The 22245-nt window shown below is 40.5% G+C and overlaps 1 protein-coding gene across 1 annotated transcript in view; it reads left to right on the forward strand.

The window, feature by feature from the left end:
* The first annotated feature begins 21219 nt into the window (after window positions 1-21219).
* The window catches only part of SULF1 (sulfatase 1), a 121817-nt gene continuing 120791 nt past the window's right edge, over window positions 21220-22245 (forward strand). The window contains exon 1 of the mRNA XM_017812539.1: window positions 21220-21360. The gene's annotated coding sequence lies outside the window, so the exon portion shown is untranslated. The remainder of the gene's footprint in view (window positions 21361-22245) is intronic.

The following is a 22245-nucleotide window of genomic DNA, read 5'->3' on the forward strand; positions in this document are numbered from 1 at the left end:
GAAGAATAACTAGAAACTAATTTAGGGAATTAGTGGTCAGTTACAAAACACAGCATAAACACACCAACTTTTCTCTAGATCATGCTATATTATTCTTAAAAGCTTCTAGTCTTGCAGTGTTTTCCCCAAAGAATTTGTGGTACAAAAATTGTAAAAATAAGTGACTTGTGCTTTAACATCTCTTTATGAAAAAAATGGTAAAACTGATATGGAAGGTGCAACATTAATTTTCTCCCTCTACCTTCACCTCCTTCCTCTCTTCCCCAACATTTATAAAGAATCACTTCAAATAAGTTAAACAGGACTAGAAGGTTCCCTTTGAAAAAGCCTACTTTTTGCCATGCTTGGCATCATCTGACAGACGTAGGTTGTAAGAGTTCAGTCAGCCTGTCCCCAAAGGGCATAGGGATGGTGACACTACACATAGTGCAGTCACTTCCTGGGTGACTTGCTCTTGATTTCCCTCTTACACAGCAGTAACAAGCACAGCATCGCTGGCTGGTGTCAATGGCATCTATATGTGTCCAAAAGAGAATAAAGATTGGTCATCCTCTGTTATTTTATATGGCATCAGCAGACCATCAGATTAATTGTGTTTTCAGCTGAGAATTGCCTTTGAATTACAAAAATCTTGGTTAAAAACCTCCTGTTTATCATGTAACAAACACAGATGGCTGTAGTATAGTATTTTATTGTCTTATAATATGGCATACTGATCTTCTCTAATAAACTTGAAGCTTGGTTTGTGCAGCAATGGAAAAGAGGAGGTAAAAAAAGGCAAGCTCAACAGGATGCAGATTCAAGATTCAGATACGCAAGTATTTGAGAAACAAGGATTTTAATTTAGATCTTCAGACATTTAAAGACTGATTCTTCTGTTAAGATGACAAGAATTATTTCAATCTGTTCCTACTAATATTAGCCTGTACTGCTTGTATTTATAGAAGGCACACTTTTCAAGGCTCCACGTGGCCAAGAAATGAAAATTTCCTTGGTTGACATTATAACAAACAAATGATCTCCTGGAATTGTTTTCATGGAAATGTGAGAAAAGCCTGCTGGTTACATCATTTACCTGAAATCTGGAATACCAGCTCAAAAATTGCTATGCTGTTCAACTTAAAACAGGGATATGAACAATAGACCAAAGAAATGTGATAATCCTTGAGTCTAAAAAACCAATCCTGCTTTGGCTTCCATGTTTAATTATTTATACAAAAAAATATTCCCAATAAAAGACTAAAAACTTGGCAACAGAGAATAAAAATGTATTATTCCTTAACATCCTTTTGAAAATCTGTCTACAACTGGCTGAAGTATGTATATTTGAAGATTGCAGAGTTGCAGAAAATTCCAGTACACTGGATATGTTCCATCCACATACAGCTCTGATATGTCAGCTGGGTCAATTGTGTACCTTCCTAGAGCTGCAAGGGAGGTACAGATCTCCCCTGACATTACTTGATATTTACTAGACTCGAAAAAAATGGTGCATTAATTTAACACACTGTCTGCCACAAAACAGGAGAAAGAAACAATCTAACTAATACAGAAAGCTGCATTTTGAAAGAGGCAGGAATAAACATGCAAAACAAGCAGGTAGATGAATGAGATTGATAGGAGTCAAAGGACAGTGTGATAGCTTAGAAATAGAAAAGTGATTTTTAAAGTGCAATAGCTATGAACATTCCATCCCTGACTAGGAAATAAATAGCTATCAGAGTATATTTCTCTTCTCCATCCCTTAGTAGCTGCTCTATAAAGAGCATGATATCCTACTTCATTTTATTCAAGAGGCTGGAAATCCTACTTTATTTTATTCAAGAAGCTGGAAATCCAGATCTACTGTAGGCTTCTGCTGGAGAACATCAAGGTCTTGTCAGTTTTTCGATATTCCTTTTTTTTTTTTTAAATATGTGCATAAAACTAGACAGATGTTCCCAAAACATTTGAAACCACATAAAATTTCAGGCAAATTACTTCAACCACAATGATGATAATCTGAGAAACTTCAGAATTCTCTTGTATATACCCAACTACAGACTTAAACTTGTATGTGACCCAGGCCTTATTAAATGGCACCTTAATTTGAGAACTTCTAAGTGCTTGGAATACTTGATTGTTGAGTCTAAATGTTGTTTTAAATTCTTTTAACTTCCTCCTTAAAAAACCATCAAAGTAGAAAACACATTTCAAAGAGCTAGTCCTTTATCAGCAGTTAATAGCTCGGTTCTGCTGTGCATACGCAGGAAAAAATCTTATTGAAGTCTGTGTCTAAGTTCAGAGACTTCTTTTTCACTGGATGCCTTTAAAGAAGTATGGAATTGCTATCCCAGAAAGTATATGGCTCAAATTAAATTTCTACAGCAGTTAGGCTACAGCCCAGGGACTGGTGGGATTTACAACCGAGTGGGCCCATCAAAGACATATGGTCTGGTAAGCTTAAGAAAGCCTGGGTAGATGTGGAAGAAAACTGGAGGCAAGGAGGGAAGCCTGAGTGCCATTGCGGTGATTTAGGAGCAGTGCAGAGATGGCCCTGGACTCAGATTTCCAGAAAACTTCTCATTATGTAGAAGCAACTGCTCATAGTATACACTCTATGTTGGGCTGATGCTGTACAAAAATGCTCACTGAAAGGTCATTGCATTCCAGCAAGGCAAGTGTTTCCCTTTGCTTAGCACAGAACAATAACAGACCTCATCCTTCAGTCATCTTTTGGCCCTGAAGACTCACAGGTTGTCATCCTTCTAAGAGTACCAAGAGGTGCCTGTGAAGAGGCAGTGTGTTCTCCACCATTGTGAATGCCTTGCAGGGGAACTGGGTATTAGGTAGAATTCTTAATGCCTTTAGCAGGGGCGATTTAGCTCCAGCCTGCTGAGATGCTACCCCATGACTGTCTATAGGTACCTACTCTATGTCAGCTGGATATAGCCTCTTCCACATTTGCTGTTTGGATCTAAGGTTGTTGCAATAATGAATAGGGAATTAGTCCTAATCCAGCATATTACGCCAAGCCCATGATGAAAATGATTCAACATATTAGCCCAAGACTGTGATGACAGTGAGCTTTTGCTCCTACATGGGATTGTGAGCTGGGCAGACAGAGTGTGTACTCACTGTAGTTTCTCCCTGATACCTGCTGCCCAACGCAGCTGCCTGTGCTGCCAGTTCTCTGCCTTAGCCCTAGAAATTCCTGGGTGGAGGAGGCAGTTTCACCTCTCCTTCACAGAAGTAACTCCTATAGAGATTCCCCTGGAAGTCTTTGCTTAAACAGTAGCTCCAGGTTTCAAGCATGTTTGTTTCACTCAGCAAATTATATTTAACACCATAATATGAAAGCCATGCTTACAATATGAGGACAAGTATCTGCCTCCATGGTAAGCAAGGGCTCTTTGCTTTTTTACACCATGGAGAACAATTTGTAAAGAGAATAAATTAACAGATAAATAAAATAGGTGATAAGTATAATCATCTAAACATTACAATCATTATTAACCTCATCTTCCTTCAGTAAATTATGAAAATTTTCTGAAAATAAATTTTCATGCGATCTTTTATATTTACTAGAATGTGAGACTAAATCAAATATTCACATTATTTTTCATATATATAATATGTCTTTATTTTTGAAAAATTGTGTTTATTTTATAACTCTCTCCAAATGATTCCAATTGGAAGCACTGCTTTCATAAAGATCACATCTTAGTTTAGGTTCTTCTTTAATGCTCAAGCTAAAGGACTACTTGGGGAAGACAGTAAACACTTGCAGTGAGACAGATTAACCAATATTTTAACTGTGAATTACCTTTGAAGTTGGCAACTTCTTGTGCTCTACAGCAGAAAACTCAGAAGCAGCTTTTCCATGGTAGGAACAGTATCAGCTGTGGATTAGTACAACAGGTGCTTCCAAAGCCACATAATTAGTTTGTTTGTCTTTTTGGCTAATGTTTGTTTGTTTGTTTGCTTGCATGAACTAATCATGGTGATACTTTTGTTAAAGTTAACTGTGGACAGAAGCTTGTGCTGCATGATATAGAACTACTACACTTTTTCCCTTTGAAAAAGCCTAGGAGTCCTATCCCACTTCATAGAATCATAGAATCAACGGGGTTGAAAAAGACCTCTGAGATCCTCAAGTCCAACCCTTGATCCAACACCGCTGTGGTTACTAGACCATGGCACTAAGTGCCACATCCAGTGTCATCTTAAAAACCCCCAGGGACAGTGAATCCACCAGTGCTGAGTCCAGGGGAAGAACCACTTCCCTGGTCCTGTTGGCCACACTGTTCCTGATACAGGACAGGATGCCATTTGCCTTCTTGGCCACCTGGGCACACTGCTGGCTCATGTTCAGCTTCCTGTCAATCCAAACTCCCAGGTCCCTTTCTGCCTGGCTGCTCTCCAGCCACTCTGTCCCCAGCCTGTAGCGCTGCCTGGGGTTGCTGTGGCCAAAGTGCAGGACCCGGCCCTTGGCCTTGTTGAACCTCAGCCTGTTGGAATCAGACCATCTCTCCAGCTTGTCCAGGTCCCTCTGAAGAGCTCTCCTGCCTTCGAGCAGATCAACATCCCCCCCCAGCTTGGTGTCATCTGGAAATTTGCTAATGGTACACTCAATCCAATCATCCAGATAATCAATAAAGATATTAAACAGGACTGGGCCCAACGTTGATCCCTGATCCCTCACGTACCATTTCCTGAGTTTGAGCACCTGTTTTCAGGCATGGAAATGGCTGTCCTTGCCTTATTGACATGAATATCACTGGAGGAGCAAGGAAAAGCTTAAACATCGAAATGAGGCTTGAGGCTGAAATTTCTTGTCTTGTTCATTTATCTACAGGTGGAGGGGGTGTGTGTGTAGTACAAGGGATATTTAATGAATACTGCAAGTCAGAGATTGTATACATAATTTAGATATTCACATATTTATACACTTTCAGTAGAGGCTTACTGATGAATCAGAGGTTAGAGATTAACATTGTTCATTGGTGGCAAAAGATATCGATCTCTATGAAAAGATATGTATCTATTATCTTGCTTGAAAGTTAAAAGAATTGAATTGTCTGCCTAGGTCCCATGTCACTTTTTATGCCTGCTATAATGCTTCTGGATGCTCTGCTGTGTCCTCAACCCTCACTGCTCGTATTGCCATAAAACTCTTCTAGGAAAACTCTTCCTTAGGTTCCAGTGACCTCTAGTTTAAAAATAAAATAAAATAAAATAAAATAAAGTAAAATAAATTCCTAAGGCCTTTCTAAGTTAATACAAATCAAAGTGAACTAACAATCCCATGTATTACATTTTTCCCATGATCTGAACTCAATGGTCTTAGAAGTCTTTTCCAACCTAAATGATTCTATGATTCTGTGAGTGCAATAAAAATCAGAGAATAAAGCAGAATTGACTGACTTAATTCGAGTCTTCCAAAAGGGGTCATTCATATTCTTCATGACATGGGGAAATGGTATTTTCATGGTAGTGAGTTCCAGTGAAGCATTACTTCAGCTCAGAAAACATTTATGTAGCACGTAGCCATTTCATCTCTAGTGCCAGCCTCTGGCACTGTTCCCAGATCTGCTGGGGTACTGAGGAGCTTTCTTCCTGGTGGCCTCCTGATTGAAAATTGGTTAGTCCACTCTTAGTGTTCTGTTGTAATGAATGAACTAAGCAGATAGACTTCCTTTAGTTTCTCCTTTCAAGCTGTTTTCTCTGACACTTGATTTATTTGTTCAACTTTTTCTGTGTATAAATGTTTGTTCTTAAAAGGTCACCTTCCAGACACTTACCTGAATTTACAATAACTAGTAATAATTATGGATGAGTGTTTTTAACTCAGTGCTTTTGTGATTTTTCAATCTCTGGGTACTCAACTTGAGAGGATAGAAGAGGCATGGAGCTTATGGAAACATATGCTTCTCCTTTTGAAAGGTCTAAAACTTATTTACATACAGCATCATCGAAACACTATTATCTCTGGCACATTGACAACAACAATCAAGAAGTCACATAAACAATGAAAGTGAGGAAGAAGCCAAAGTTTTGGATATATATTTCAGGGCAAGTAATAGCTCCTGTTAAAAGATCCCATGGTATTTTTCATATTCATTGAGAAAAGACCTTATTTTTTTAAGCCTGTCTCTGAATGACCCAAACACAACAATCATGGATGCGTGTAATTTTTTTCCCCTCCTTCTGCTTGATCCCAAATTTAAATCATAATGCTGAACTTGTGACGTCACTCTCAATCATTTCCACATGGATTCACTTGTAGGATCAAAAAGAAGGTGAAACTCTCTTTGTGTAAGCAGAAAGCTGATTTGAAGTATAGAAGATAATTCAGTGAAATTTCTGGTAATGACAAGAAGACTTCGAAGAAGCCTGGAGGTAAAATACTGTTGTTTTTCAGTAAATAGTTGTTCTGCCTCAAATTTACCATGTTAATAGAAGTTCAGTTTTGAAAGGAGCTCTGCTCATAAGGAAAGCCCAAGTCTTCAGATGCTCCAGCTCCTTTAGAAAATCTTTCCTGAATTTAAAATTGACAGGTGAATTCCAGAAAATAAACCTCAGTGACAAAACGGGGTAAGATAGGAGCACATTGGGTTGCTCAGCTTCATATTTCCATTTTCTCTGGTACGTTAGTTTTCTAAAGGTGGCATTTTGGCTCTGATCAAATGGAAGGGCAAAGGTTACTGAATGTGAAGCGCTGGCTGCTGGAAAAGAGAACAACCACTACAATGGTGGGGAAAGGCAGGCCACCAGCATTAAGCACGGGGAGATGTGGGAAACTGGCAAGAGGAAGAGGATGTCATTTTCTGAGAAACCAGGAAATGAGCTCTGAGTTCAAGCATTTCTATTTATGGTATAAGAATTGTAAATATCGCAGGAGATATTTGATACTGAGATGAGGAAATATGTGTCAGGCCTTATAGCTTTAAGCCTTTGTCTTTGCATGGGCTGCTTTGTTCAAGGAAGCAACAATGGAAAAGAAGGGATTTGAAAAAAAAAGGCTTCTGCTGCAGTATTTCCCAAACTATTTTTCCTGTGCCCCTTTCCAAAGTGAGCTCTACTGTTCACGACCCTTCTCTCCCCCTTTTCTCCCCAACTTATTCAGCATCCAGCATTCAGGATTACAGACACTCATGTCAGTTTGCAGTCCTGCCAGTATCTCTCGTAGCCCCCCTTCTTTCCCAGAGGGTGAGTCCTAGTTTGGGAACTGCTATTTCCACTGGATTTCAGTTCCTGGCAACCTATCTGTAAAATACTTTGACCAAAAGGGAGTTGTTCCCCAGAGACTGTGATGCTAATTCCGCTGGGTAGTTCTGCTGTGAGAGTAAATCTCCTGGATGCACATCATCATTGTCCTGATGGGATTGTCCCTAAATGTGTAAAATGAAAAAAGCTCTACAATGCATTTTTTAAGTGTAGCATTGCACTCTTCTGCCTTTGAGGTTAGCTGCACTGTTTGGTCAGCAAAATGTCTCTGCGCTCATTTCCATTCGATTTGTAGCCCAAAAAATTTCTCCCTCTTCTGCCTATAGCCTTTATTAATTTACACACTTCTTCTTTAAGTTTAATTAGTTCTACATTTTAAAGAAGAAATGAAGCATTACAGGATGGGAGGGCAGGACACAGTTTTCACTGCTCTTTCCACAAATGTAAAGGCATAAAGTGTGCAACTCTCCTATGCCAGGGTCTTTCCCAGAGCTAGCTCTCATTCTCACTTTTCATTTACACTGGTGGCTCACCAGAACCACTGACTCTCTTACCTGAGTGGCTGCCCAACTCCTGGAAGCCAGTTGCTCATCTGTTAAAAAGCGGAGGCAACAGCAGTGCTCAGCACTATCTGTTTATCTACCGAAATACAGATTTTAAAGGCTCATTATAGTCATTTGACTTTGAAACCTCTTGTCCCCAGAATACCAGATAATTAAAACATATACGTGTTTTGGTAGAATTTCTTCTCTTTTGTTCAAAGGTCTCTGAATTAATCACCTCCTCACTGTAAGAGTGTATCCTTCTCCCATTGTCTATTATTTGAAAGCTAAAGCATATGCATCTAAAATCAGGAAAACAATCATGAGATGCTTTAAGGAGAGTACAGAAGTGAAGGGAAATGATTAGAAGCCGTGATCTCAGAGGAAACGTTAGACATAAGGTGATTGCCTGGCCCATGCTCATTGACCCTGAGGGAGACACACCAGCATGACAGGTACTCTGTTCTTCACACCATTCTACGTCTGACGCCTATTTAACTCCCCTGCCATACACCAAAGTTAGGAGAAATTGCTAGATGTCATCATGGCCCTTGTCCCCTGGGGCATCCTGCATGCTTCCCCTTTGTGACAGTAGGTGAATTGAGATTATATGGGGAGATACTGGTTTTCACCTGAAACTCAAGAGCTGCTGCTAGTCGCCAGGAATAAGTCCATCATGAACAAAATATGTTGCAGTTCCAACTCCAGGAACACGAGAAATTTTTCTGTCTATCTTTCCCGCAGTAACTTTGCAGGTCTCCCCACACATATCCCACGTCAGCTGTTGCTGTGTGCTAGGGCTGCCATCTCTGCCTGGCAGAGGATGCGAAGCAGCTCCATAGGGACGGTGGGGAGGATGCCCATCACAGCTCCTGTCAGGCCACTTGTGTGAGATGTAGGTGATTGCTAAACTTGTTTCTGAGACTGTTTGTAATATAAAAAAAGACAGTGACAGAACTGCATGGAAATAAAATCTCATATAAAACCATAGTGGTTTTTTACTTTTTAGAAAGATTTTGTAATGTGTTTGAATTGGCCACCTGGCTATATTTGGCTGTGATTGCTAATCCTTCAATATCCTTGGAGGTGTCCTTGATACTCTAAATTAGCTCATATTTTTAGAATATTTCAATTTTTATTTTCAGTTGTGCAATGGACATATTACTGGATATTTTTATGTCTGTATGATTAAAATGCTTAATCCCTCAGAGAAATTTGGAATGACTGAAACTACAGTTAAAAATCAGCTTTAAGTTTTAGAAGAGTAAAAATTCAAGTAAATTTAGGAAGCAACAATTTTTCCAAAAGGTCTTTTCAGTCTCCTAAAACATTGGGACAAATTCTTGGCAGAGGCAAACTTGATAAAAGTACTGTATAGATACTGGAGATGTCTTCTGCATTCATAAAACTGAGATTCCTCAGGAGTGGGGCCCCAGGCCAACACAGAGCTTCTCAGCAGCTGAAGGGACTGTGATAGCAAAGCACTGGTGTGCCCTGACACAGCACTGGGGACAATTGAGAGACCACATGTATGTGTTTAGTAAGAATCAAAGCAGTCCAGATCTCACCCTGTGAACAAGATGTGAGGCTTAAATTGGGATGAGAGGCACTCTGCAGTGACTGTTGCTTTGTCAAAATGATGAAAATTAAACTCCAATGAAACAGTCTTCAGAAAACACAGTACATGAAGGGCAATGTCATTCTGCTTGTGGAAGTAAAGACCCTCTGAAAATACTATCTTTCCATTAAAAAAATGACATGGCCTAATTAATGCATCATGTCCATTAAGGAATTTTTTCTGTCAATCACTGTGTTAACTTTCTCCACAATTTTCAATATATTCCTGACTTTTCAACAATCGATATGTGGTGGAACTTGTGTATGTTCAGATCTTGATCTAACAACTATTAGCTGTATTAATTAAACGCTTTTAATTTCCCTAAGTGAGGTTGAAATTTATGTTTCTCAAAAGCATTACTGATGTCACTTGTTTTTAAGATACACTGTATTGTACAATCTGTATCAGAACATTTTCCAGGGAATTTCTATGACCTAAACAAACGCCTTTGTGATCATTAATATTCAAAATATAAAAAGATGCTCTGTTTTTTTCATATACTTTTTTATTCTCTTGAGAAATTAAAATTTCAGAATCACAAAGGGCTTTCAAGTACATCAGAGTCCAATTTTTCCTTGGAAAGGTACAGATAGTTATTTTCCAATTCGAGGGGCCCATGAAGACTGTCTGGGCTGCTGGAATGAATTGCTAAGTTGTACGTACAGGTGCTAAGTGTGATTATACAGGTGCTAAGTGTGATTACGTCAAAGTGTAAGTGCAGGAAATGAGATCACCCAAAGGTACCACAGGCATTGCAATATTAAGAACTGGGTACTGCAACTGTATGTATCTCCAGGTTTCAAATCCCCCCCATTAAAACCACACATTAACTATTTTGTTAAATGCTACAAAGGAGATCAGGATGGAGTGGAGGGATACAAAAAATGTGGACTGAGTTTTCAATTAAAATCCACTGTCTGCTCTGTTTCTGAATCTCTAGATTCTTTTGAAGAAATGATCATTATAACTGTGTCTAATCTGTTTTCAAAACAGACTGTGAAATAGCCATTGTGTATGCACCTTCTGTTTTTATAACTTCTGCGCTTTGATATTGTAATTGATGCTAGTGGGTGCAATTAAATCTTTATTTGGAAACTTGCACCAAAGCAAGTCATTCAGAAAAAAAGCCACCAATGTGCTTTGACTCTAGATTCTCACACATATTTGCACTTACAATCGAAGCTTTTGTTCTGTTAAACTAACAAGGGCTGTTTAGCATAAGAAAGAGTTAACACAGACTGCCTTAGGTTGGTGCTAATTTCAGGAATAATAGTCAAATGGAAAAAAAATTGCAGGAAACTATGCTGTCCCAATAAAAATGACAAATTTCTATTTTAAGAAGTTACTTACCACAAGTGGAAAGGTTTAAAAATGATCAATCATATGCCAATGATTACTGTCATTCAGTGGTAAAATACATCTCTCTTGTTTTTCTTAAGTGAAAAGATAACAAGAGTGCAGATCAGATCTCTAGCTCAAACTGCTTCTAAACTAGTCAACAAATTCCACGACTTTCACTTGGTGGGATTGCACATCAGCATGAGACAGGCAGAGATCAAGACCTGCAGTTAGCTCTAACACATGGTTTGTTAGCATGTCCTTATTGCTAGTGCTGTAACACAGCTAACGATCAGCCATCACTTTGCTACTTATAATTTACATTCTGCTGTCTCAAAACTTACCTGTGGATTGGTTTGTGTGAAAAGCATTTTTGTAGAAGGGTAAGCATGATTTATTTCAGTGAAATGATCTGTCAGCTTGGTCCCACTTCAGGGAAAGGCTGTAAAAGCACGAAGTTCAGGCTGTCAGCTGCTTCTGGAAAAACTACAGGCTAAAAGCTTTTTTCTGTTACTCAGAAACTCTCAAGTAATGGGGAAAATCTTAAATGTAATAAAACATGATGTGCATATGTGTGTATATATATATATTTGCATATATATAAAATATAGTTTCTTTTTCTTCTCAGAAAGTTCATGTAGACCATTTTACCACCTATGAAGCAAACTTATGAAAGCACACAATGAGTATAGTCAGATCAAAAACCCTTACAGCAGGTTTAAAAACCTCTGTATTCATTTATCTAGAAAATACAATCTTGGCCTTCTTGAGACCCAAAGAAGATGGCTTCAAAAGGGCACTCTTTGGCAGAACACACCTCCAGCACAAGCCAAGGTTATTTATGGAGTTCCTGTGTGAGGCTATCTTCCTAACAGGAAAGGTCAGCCTCCTCAAGTGCCAGACAAGCATGGCAGAGACTCTAACCTCAGTCGAAGTCTATCATTATGAGGAAATTAAGCTAAACTCCACTGAAAACTTTGTTGATTGTTGATGAGACTGATTTAAATAGCATCTGGGCTAATACCTAAAAAAAGTGCTTATTATCTGACAATTGCCTCTTGAGATAATTCAGCGTCTCATGGACAGGTCTCATCTCCCATAGCAGGGCAGTTGCACATCAGTAGAACACTTTCTGCCCTTAGTGCTATCCTGCAGAAGAGGACCATTATAAAGTTTCTCCAGTCTGACTTGTCTGAAGTTTGTGTAAATTCCAAAACTGGATTTTAAGATCAACTTAAGCCCATTTAAGATGAGATGGTCTCTGAAAGGAGATATGTTTTATTTCTTCTCACCCTTAGCTCTATGTTTCTGTGCCTTTTCTTATGTCAGTTCTAGTATTTTCATAGGTTTATGGTCTTATTAAATCTGATTGAAATGTAGCCACTAAAAAAAAAGTGGTCAGCTAATGTTTATGTAAAAGAGTCAGCACAAACAAGAACCATCAGGATCAGGGAAAGGGAAAAGACTGGATTGCTTCCATAAGGTTTTGCTGGATGTGAACCTGTCCTTGGAAACTGCATCGTCTGCAGTTGGAGTGCAGCTCCTAGCTGCCTCTGTAGAGACGAGTGTTGGTCTGAATGTTAGACCACAGTCCTTAATACAGTTCTTTTGCAAATTCTGATTTTTCAGTGTAAAAGTGACTGTCTGATAGCATTCACTTTAAAGAAAATGTTAGAAAGGCCTTGGATTTATTAAAGTGCAGTATGAAAACAAGTTTCGAAACTAGTTGCAAAATGGCATTTCTGTCCTTTTTTTAGAACCGTGTGTACAGCCCTGGTAAGGCAATGAGCCAACTATAAAAAATATTCTGAATTCCCTAGGACAGTACAGAAGTAAGAATGACTCTGCCTTTCACACTAGTCCAGCTAACCAGGTTCCACCTTCCCACTCATTGATACCAGAATGAAGGAAGAGGAAAAATATTTATCCCTCCCTTCAACCAAATGTGGAATTCAAATAAAAACAAAGTGAACCACCAGGCAAACAGCACAACTTCCTCCGCCAGTCCCCTAAAATTCAACTTCACTGACACAAGCTTGGAAAAGATTCAGTGCCCTAAATTACCACCGAAAGTAAATAATAATTACATTTGCCATGACAGGAGGTTTTGGGTAAGTGTCAGCCTAAGGACAGCAAATGAGACTATCTGTTGGGAGTTTCCCTTTGCTGATGTAGTAGGTTTTGCTTGGACAGGGAGAGGAAGAGGAGGACTGAAGAAGTACTCAGGCCCATGGTGGCATCAAGAGTCGCAAGTGCTTTTCCGGCCAGACTTCCATTTTGTCCCTTTCTGTTCTGCCCCTTTCCTCCCTCCTGTGTCTCTTGCCCTTTAGTGTTCACAGTCTGAGAAGTGCCAAGGGACTATCTAAGTAGAGAGAGGGAATGTAGCTGCTGTGTTAAAGGGCAGCGAAGGAGAGTGGTGGGTACTGAGAGAGAAAGGGGAAAGCCATGAGGATGAGGAACAAGGCACTCCTGTGCCACAGTTGAAGATGTACAGAGAGGACAGACCGGCAGAAGGGTCAGGAATCTCTCTTCCAACTATAGCCTTTTAGAAATGCCATGTCCAGCAGGCTGTGCAGCCCAAAGGGTTTTTTTTTTCAAATTCTAACTTTTGTGAAAACCTGAAATGAATCAAATCCTGTTAGCACTCCTTTCCTGCAAGGTTTCCCCTGAGCCCTTTTGCTAACCCCTTCAAAATTTTTCTGTTTCTTTGAAGATCCCCCAGCTCCTTCTTACTCAGCTTGAATGCCCTCAACCTCCTTGGCTTTCCTGAAATTTGACTAATACCTTCTCATTCTCCAAAGTATCGTGATTTTTCCCTTCCTTCCTCCCTCAAATCTTTCTGCCGCTACTACAACACCGAATTTTGTCTACCCTTGGAACAACACAATTAAAACTAGTCAATACAGCTGAACAATCTACTGCTCTGTGGGCCCCTCGGATGGCACACTCACACCTGCCTAAACTAGCTCTCCTTGGAAAGAAATTACATCTCTCTTTTCTTTATCACTGAACACCCTCATCAACATCAATACAGGACCCACATCTGCTGTTGGGACTATTTATACATCCAGAGGGATTGTTCTGACCTGAAAACTAATCATGATGTCTTCCAGCAACTCTCCACCCCACGTTAACTGTTCTCCCTTGGCCTTTCTTAATATTATGTTATAGTTTTCACTCTGTCCTCACTTTTTCAGTTTTCTCTACAATGAATTTTTTTTTGCTGACACAGGATGTGAGACATAGATGTTTTCAGGAGGTGAACTAGAGGTTTTGGCAGTAGAGTGAGAACATTATGGGCTTTTGGCACTTAGAAAGAGAATGACAAGTGGTTTGGGTTTGGGTTGGTGGGATAGACATATTAATACTTTTTTTCCTTATTTTTTATTTTTTCCTTAAAGTAGCTGGCTACATTTGAATTGTTATCTAAAGGTCATGTTTATAAATATACTGGTTTATTATGGTTTTATTTGGCTTTCAATCTGTGATATCCCTAATTAAGTCCCAGCAACAAGAGTTTAGATGTAGAATTATATACTCATGTATACATAATTATATATATAAAATATATATAAATATTATATATAGTTATTTAATTCTACATATCAACATTACCTATATCTGTCTACACATACCTTTTTAGGGATAAATATTGGGATTTAAGTCATTCCCATGTGCAGGAGAATGTATTAGTCACACTCAAGAAAACACTAGGAAAACTTGACTCCAGCAAATGCATTTTCCCATGCAATGAATACTGCCTTATCATTCTTTTGGTGAGTTGAAACTGTATTATCACTTTAGTATATGCTTACCTTAGGTGTTGTGACTGTGTCAAGATTTATGATCAAGTGGGGTTTGAGTGAGTCTGCCAGCTATTACGGCTGCGTTACCCTACATGTTTACTTGTAGGTCCATACCTTAGGTGCCAAATTCTTTGAGGTTAATTGTCTTAGCAGGTGTAACTCTAAAGTTAATTATATATGAGGCAACCTAAGCATATTGGCATCTTTTCTCAGTGAGAACAGATGAAGTGAGACTGAGAGGTCCCTGCTATATATTAGCTGTATTATAGCTGCTCCTGCTGCTCCTGCAATATGTTTGATCTTTCTGCTCCCAAATACTCTCATGGTTATGTCTGAGATGAGATCACAAAAGGGTTAAATTAAATGTTTTCCTAAAGTGTTATGGGATTTGCTGATGCTTGGTTGTTATAAAAATAAAAGGGCTACAGGGGCTGTTGCTTCCTTGACTCTCTAGGAAAAAATGAATCTGTATGTTAAACTATGAGTGTTCCCACGCTATGTTCAGAACAACATCATGAACATAGGTTTTTTTTAGGCAAGAGTGGTACCTTGACTATGTGCAATATTAGAGGCATACTCAAAGGGCAAAATGGTAAGACTGAACTTCCATAATTAAAATTTTCCTGATTTTGGTGAGTTTAACCTAGGAGTCATTCAAGTCCTTCGTTCTTTGTTATTGCAATTTTTTCAGGCTGCAAGTTTTGAGTAAGGGCAAAGATGAGAATTAGGTAAGAGGAAGGACTTAAAGATGACCATTGGTTGTCAGTTTACTAATAATTAACATTAAAAGCTATGAGACATTCTGGCTTCTAAATTTTTGGCATTTTTTCAATTTTTGTTAAGTATTGGATGGTTTACCTCAAATTTTTTCAGTAATGAAATTGAACTCTGTCCAAAAATGTAAAGTCAGCACAAGTTCTGAGAGCACGCTGCTTTCTGAGTTCTCACAGTTTTAAAGCCTTATAGGCTCCATATATAATTCTCCTTAGCACTTTCCCTACTGCTGAGCATGGGATCACCTACCTTGTGCTGACTGGTTAAATCTGTTGATTTTCCTGCCTTTATCTGCCCCTATTTTCCAGCTGTCTGGTGTATTGAGCTCTTCCCAGACTCACTGATCACTTGTTTACTGTGCTGGAGTTGGAACTCTTGGCCAACTGGCAGCTGAGAAGGGAGGAACCACAGCTTCTCAGTGCATTAAATTGTCATATTAGGCTCTAGCTTGGAAAAACTTTTGCTGGCTTTGTTTTCTTTTTCCCTAAGCATGATGTGACAAATATGTGAGGTTTACATTTTTTGAGTATTTTTCTTTGTCTTTTTTTTTTTTATTTTGGGATATTTAAAAAAAATAAATTTAGCTGTGACAAATCTAACCAGCTCTCCTGCTAGGGTAAAAAACCATGTCTTTTTCTCATTATTCCAATGGCCTTGCTTGATACTGAATTGTGATGCAACCACTAATAAGTGAGTTACTTTAGCAGAAATGGTAACCGAGAAGAATCAGTAAGTGAAGAAACAAAAATTTGAGTCTGACGATTATTTCAACCATTAATCTTCTTCTGGAGGCAAGTGATAGTGATGACAACAATCTGACAAATTGTAAAGCCCTGTGATGAATTGAGTCAATTATGAACTTTTGTCTGTCTCACCTGCACTCTATCCTCTGTTCTGGTTACCCCTCAGGGGAACTATTTTTAGCATTACAGTCCTGAGGCAAATTATAGTTGGGTATAACTTCCATACCATCTCATTCTGTTGCAGGGAAGATGGAGGAGGGCAGGAGAGCTTCCTTAAAAAATTGAAGAACTCTAGAGTCTCCCATCCTGCAATAGTTATGCTCGGGAAGGTAATCCTGATTCTGGAACTGTGCCCTTAATGCATTTCTAAAGCAGTCTTTTTGTAGCTAGGATATGTATGGATTCATACTGAGTGACTACATGTATATGCCCATGCATATTACCTTAGAAAATATGGAAATTGTTCTGGGGTACCTGAATTAGCATGAACGCAGAATTCTGCATTTTCCCGTGCTTGCACTGTATGTAACTCACTGATTTTTCAGTGTTTTTTTTACATTAACCCTATTGTATTTTTACACAGAATAATATTTTTTGGAATATTATGTTCAAATGAATGGGTTTGAATAGGTACAGTGAGAACAAATCTACCCCGTGGGTATTTGGTTGCATGTCCTGCAAGTTATTTATTTCTTCTTCCTCTGACCAGGTTTTAGAAGAAACAATTGATCTTTAGCTATGCCACTCAAAGTTCTCCAAGTTTGGTAGATGCATTCTGAGAGTCCAGTGAAGCAACGTAGAGGACTATAGTGAAGAGAGGCCTGACTCCTGAGTCTTGCTTGGCCTTGGGCTTTCAGTATGGGGGAATGCACAGAAGTGCCAGGGGAATGTACAGAGGTGCCAGGGGAATGCTTTTAAAAGACCATGTGTGTCTGGAATTTAGGTGACTCCAGTTTAGGAAACAGTTGAGTAGAATTTTGCACAGACTATAGTTTGAGATTTAGCACCCAAATTTTACATGAGACTATGTCTGACTTTGGAATGCTCACATATGGAGAAAAATAAAACGAACTGCCAGCTTCACTAGCAGCTACTGTATCCTCAATACTTTTGATTGGACCATTTTTACATAGGTTCTTGAATATGGACTTATGGGCTAACCTCTAAAAAAAATCTTGGCTTAAGTTCTTAAAAGGAATTCATCTCTCTTATACTACCCAGTGTGAGGCCCAAAAACTACCAATGGCTAAATTCTTTAAGAAAGAAAGAACAGCTGTGCCACACTAAATCATGGATATACTAGGCTTGGCACCCTCCAAAAGTGGAAAATAGTGAATGCTTGGGGTAAAGTGGAAGAATAGGACAAGCACAGAATGATACTTGTCCAGGATCCACTCCAAGCAACTCAGGGATTCCCTGCACCAGAAGTTATATATTTTAATTGCTGTGAGTATATTTTTTTTTTTTTCCATGGACTTGCCCAAACACTTGAACGTACTTCATTTTTATCCCCACTGCATCCTGCAGCAAGTAGGTCCAAGATTTCACGGTGCTCTATGTGAAGAAGCATATCTTTCTGTGCTTCTTTGAACCTGCTATTTTCTGTGATCTTTAGACAGAAACCTTTGTTGGGAATTCCTTCCTTACCTTTTTTTTGCCACTTGGGGTTTTAGAGGCCTTTTTATTATATCTCATTATTGATAAGATATCACCCAAACTCAACAGGAACATGAGTACATTTTAGGCTAGAATTTGACAGTAGACTTGTCTGTGGATTATAGTTGTGTTCTAGAACCTCTTCTGTTCCTATATAAACTATTAAAAAATAATTGAATCCAGAATAGACTTGTACTTATTCAAAGAAATAAACAATCAGGTTCTATTAGTATTGGCAGAGGATATAGATTAAGGTTGCTGCAGAAACCATGAAAAATCCCCTTTAGTTATTTTTGAGAGCTGAAAATGCCAGAATTGAGAATTGCATGAGGTTCTTGAGCAGAAGGGCATGTATGTGAATGTGTAGGTATGTCCGTAGGGAGACAGGAAACTGCCAAGGCCATCTGTGCTGGAGGAAAGGTGATGAGTTTAGGTCTACGCAGCACTGAGTGAAGCTCAGTGCCCTGGCTTAAAGATGCTGTTGGCTACCATGGAAACCAACTGGAGCTACTATGTAAAGGACATGTTCTCTCTGGGAACAAAACAGGAGTGACTATTTCTCAATATCACAATTACCTACAATTAATCTTGCATATTAGGATTGTCTTGAGTTATTTGCATAAAGCATTATTCACTTTGCTACAAGTTTCATGTGAATGGAGGCAGCCTGACCTTAGCAAGAGTTCACAGGTTTGATAGTCAACTTGAGAACCTGTTTTATGATGCATAATTTTAACAGCATTTTGGGTATGGCTCTTCCAGTTCAGCTTTCATTTCGGCCTTTAAAACCTAAACTCTTTGCATCTGGCAGTCTGGATAGAGAAGAAGTGGTGGAAAAGTCTGCTATAAACTGTCACAGCAAACTAAATATGGCTGTAGTCATACAAGTAGCGGTTAAATTATCCTGCAACATCAGCAGTAGCTTTTAAGCAAAAACATGATCACGCACAATGTTTGGGGGCTATTGCTAACATTGGTTATGGAGATGAGCATTGTATTTCAAATCATTGCAGAGACTTTGAAGATAAACGTGAGTGTGCATGTGTCTCTGTGTACAAAACACTCAATTAGAGGTCTTTTTAAACATGTCAGTTTTACACTATTGTGACTTGACAGGCATCAGCCGAGGCATCCCTGACTGACACAGGCATAAAAACTAACAGATCTGTGCCTGTACAGCACACAAATGCTCAGTAAGTTGCTTATGTATATTTATATACAAATATAATACAGAGCATTGTGTAAGCATACAAACAGCACAACATAAAATAATTGTACGGCACATAACTGGCATTCCTGTTGGTTAGAAGTATCTAGAGATTGAACCTTGTTGAGTTTGCATCTCATCAAATGGAGCAGCTGTGAGCTGAGTTGCATTTTAGCCAATGAGTCAGTACGCAGGATGATACAGCAAAAATTTGGAGGCTTTTTGATATTCCATATTTCTGATCACTAATGATTTTTAATGCAGTTATTATACAACACTAGTAATGGAAGTACAGCTAAAGAGAATGCAAATGAGTTTAATAAAGTCTCCAGGGCTTTCTGAATATGTAAGGTTATCCAGCCTGTTTACAGACCACAGTCTGGTAGAACGAAACAAAATCAAACCAAACCCTTGCCCTGAAGACATAATTGGCAACATTAAGAATCTTACAATACCCCAGGGACAGTAGTTGCGTCCCTGCTTCACCACATATTATTGTCAAAAATATTGTTCAGCTGTTTATTTATCTGGAATTAGCAGATTAGGGAGTAGTGTTTTAGTGGATACCCAACATCTGTGACAGCAGTTTCAGAGTAATAAACTGAAACAGACACTGTATCATTACTTTGGGGAAGAATCTGAGCAAATGCAAATGTGACTACAGTTTCTTCTTTTTCCTTTCTTCTCCAGGTCAGCTCTGATAACAGCAACGGGGCACAGACCCCAGCTCTTGAATCTCACTTTTTATTAAGTATTCGCTTTGCCACCAGTCCTTCAGAAACACCCTTGTGTAAGGTATTAAAGAACAAGTAAGCCAAATCAACATTTCAAGACTCTCACATGGCTTTCATATAGCTGGGCAGAGTGTGTCTTTTCACAATTGCAAACCTTTCTTCAACTTGGATGTTAACACTTTCAGAGTAACTTTTAATGCCGAAACGATGTCCTTCCCTTTCAGTTCAAAGAAAACACAGCATCTATCATAATGTGAAATGTAGATTTAATGCAAGTGTCAAGTCAGGCACTTGGTAATGAGATAAAAACCCTCGAGAGTTTAAATCTTCTGCGCTATCTTATTACGGGGAGGGGAAAGGAAAGAACTGTTTCTTTGGCAGTTTTTCTGTGTCCCTTATCTACCCTTCCCGGACATCTTCTATAAATTAGTGGATTTTTCCTGGCAGTGTCCCTGAGAGAAAGAGGAAGGTGTGATAATGTTTGCTTTGTGGCCGAGGGAAACTGAGGTATAGACTAGACACAGCCCAGACCTGCTGCGGCACTGTCCGGAGCCCCCAGCCCGGACTGGGGTGGTGACGGGTCCCCAGGAGAAGGGCGGCGACCCTGCAACTGCGGCTGCATCCCGCAAGACAGCTCGAGGCGGCGCGAAGGTGGCGGAAGCGGGTGGGGAATGGGGGAAGCAACAGGCTGGTGGCACCGCTTCCCGCGGCAGGGGGCGGGAGGAAGGGGCGCGGGGACGCGGCGCGGGGCCGGAGCTGTCAGAGCAGCGCAGCGGGCGCGGAGCGGCTGCTGCAGCAGCCCCGGGGTGGGCGAGCAGCGAGTGCCGCTGGGCGAGCGAGCCGCTGGGCACGCCGGGGAGCCGAGGCGCTTGACCCGCGTTCCGGGAAGCGCGGGCTCGGGGGGAAGTACTCGCAGATGTCTGTGTGCAGGAGCAGAAATATCTGCCCTTTGGATTTCCCCTTTTCTACCCTCCTCGCCCCTCGGTTTTACTCCAGCCTCTCTCCGCCGTTCTCCCAGGAAGGCTGGAGGCAGCCGAGGGGTAACCGCGGCACGGTAAGGAGTTGGGATTTCGGGATGCAAATGTCACATTGCCGTGCAAACGACTCCCGCAGTAGCACTTTAGCAGGATTTCAAGCTGCATTTTTTATCTCTTTTAGAAAAACGTCTCTCGGAGGGCATGGCCCTCAATAGACGCGCCATAAAACCATTTTAGTGTTGCTCTAGTGCTGCTGTGCATCCCACTGCGAGGGGGTCCCCGTGGTCCTTTGGGAATACAAGGAGTCGTAAGAAGTTACACAACTGGCCACCAGACTAATCCACTCCCTCTACCTTCCCGCGAGTACCTCCCCCTTCTGCTCTTTTTTTCCATAGCAGCCCTTTTTCAAAATCTCAGGTTACTTTGCTAAAGAGTTCTCAGTCCTATAGTTTCTGCCCTTGTCTCTGCCTCCAGCTCCTTAAGAGCCACCCAACCCCAGCGATTGGATTGGGCAGCCCGTCTTGACACACCACTGTGCTGAGTGCTTGAGGACGTGTTTCAACAGATGGTTGGGGTTAGTGTGTGTCATCACACTCGAGTGGGGATTAGGGGAGAGAGGCAGCCTTGCTGGAGCTGTGTGGTCTTCCCCAAGTGTGAGCTGCAAGCAAAAGAAGAAACACCTAGCTTTGGGGGAGAAGAGGGAGCAATCGTTTCCAGCAGCTCAGAGGGAAAAGTAAAACCCCATACTTCGTTCAGGTAAAGTAAAAGGCACCTCATGCCGGTTTCTCTATTTTCTTTTTTTCCTTTTTCCTTCACGGTTTTCAGAGGAATGCTAGCACAGCACACTTGTCAAAGCCAGTTGCTGCTGCCTTATCAATGCTGCTATTGTACGGCTGACAGATAACAGCGAGCAAAGCCTGACGCTTGGCTGTCTTCATAGAGCTAACACTCTCAACGCCGCTAAGGTCACGCTTTCGGAGGTGTATATTGGAAAATCTCCCTGGGAGCGGTGTATCCCAGCCCTGCGGGTGCCTCCTCTACCCGCCCCCCACCGCCCCGCAGGCACCGCTCTCCGCTCCGCACACACGTGTGTGTCCGCAGCGGCGCGGGCGACGCGGCAGCCGGGCACGGGTGGGTGCTGTGGCTGCGGGTACAAACGCCTCCGTGTTCCAACAGATCCGTGGTCGGGCGGGAGAAGGAACCGCGGCAGAGTGTTTCCTAGGCTTTGAGGAGGATGCTTCAGTAGTGTGCAGCCTGTCTGGGGCTCAGCTCTGAGGCAAACCAGACCGTTTTGAAAGTGCGTTTGAGATGTCTGTAAAGTTTGAAGACTCCTTTATAGAGACCTGGCTGGGCTTCTGATGGTCGGCATCGAGATGGTTTGGCTTACACATGGGCTTAAACTTAGGAGAAAATCAGGAAAGTAGGGAAAGGCAGGGTGCAGTGTAATGCTGCTCTTGCAGCTGTAGCAGAGCAGATGGATGTAATTCATTTGCAGATCTGTATGTGAAAGTTTTACAAGTCATTGAAAACTAAGTAGCATCACTATAATGGATCATTTAAGTCTCACTATATTTATAGATTCTAAATTAGTGATCTGAAGTGTTAATTAAAAGTAAGCAAAAATTTATGCTTAGGAAGGAA

The sequence above is a fragment of the Lepidothrix coronata genome, unplaced genomic scaffold (genome assembly GCF_001604755.1).
Source record: "Lepidothrix coronata isolate B3197 unplaced genomic scaffold, Lepidothrix_coronata-1.0 Scaffold36, whole genome shotgun sequence".
Lineage (NCBI taxonomy): Eukaryota > Metazoa > Chordata > Aves > Passeriformes > Pipridae > Lepidothrix > Lepidothrix coronata.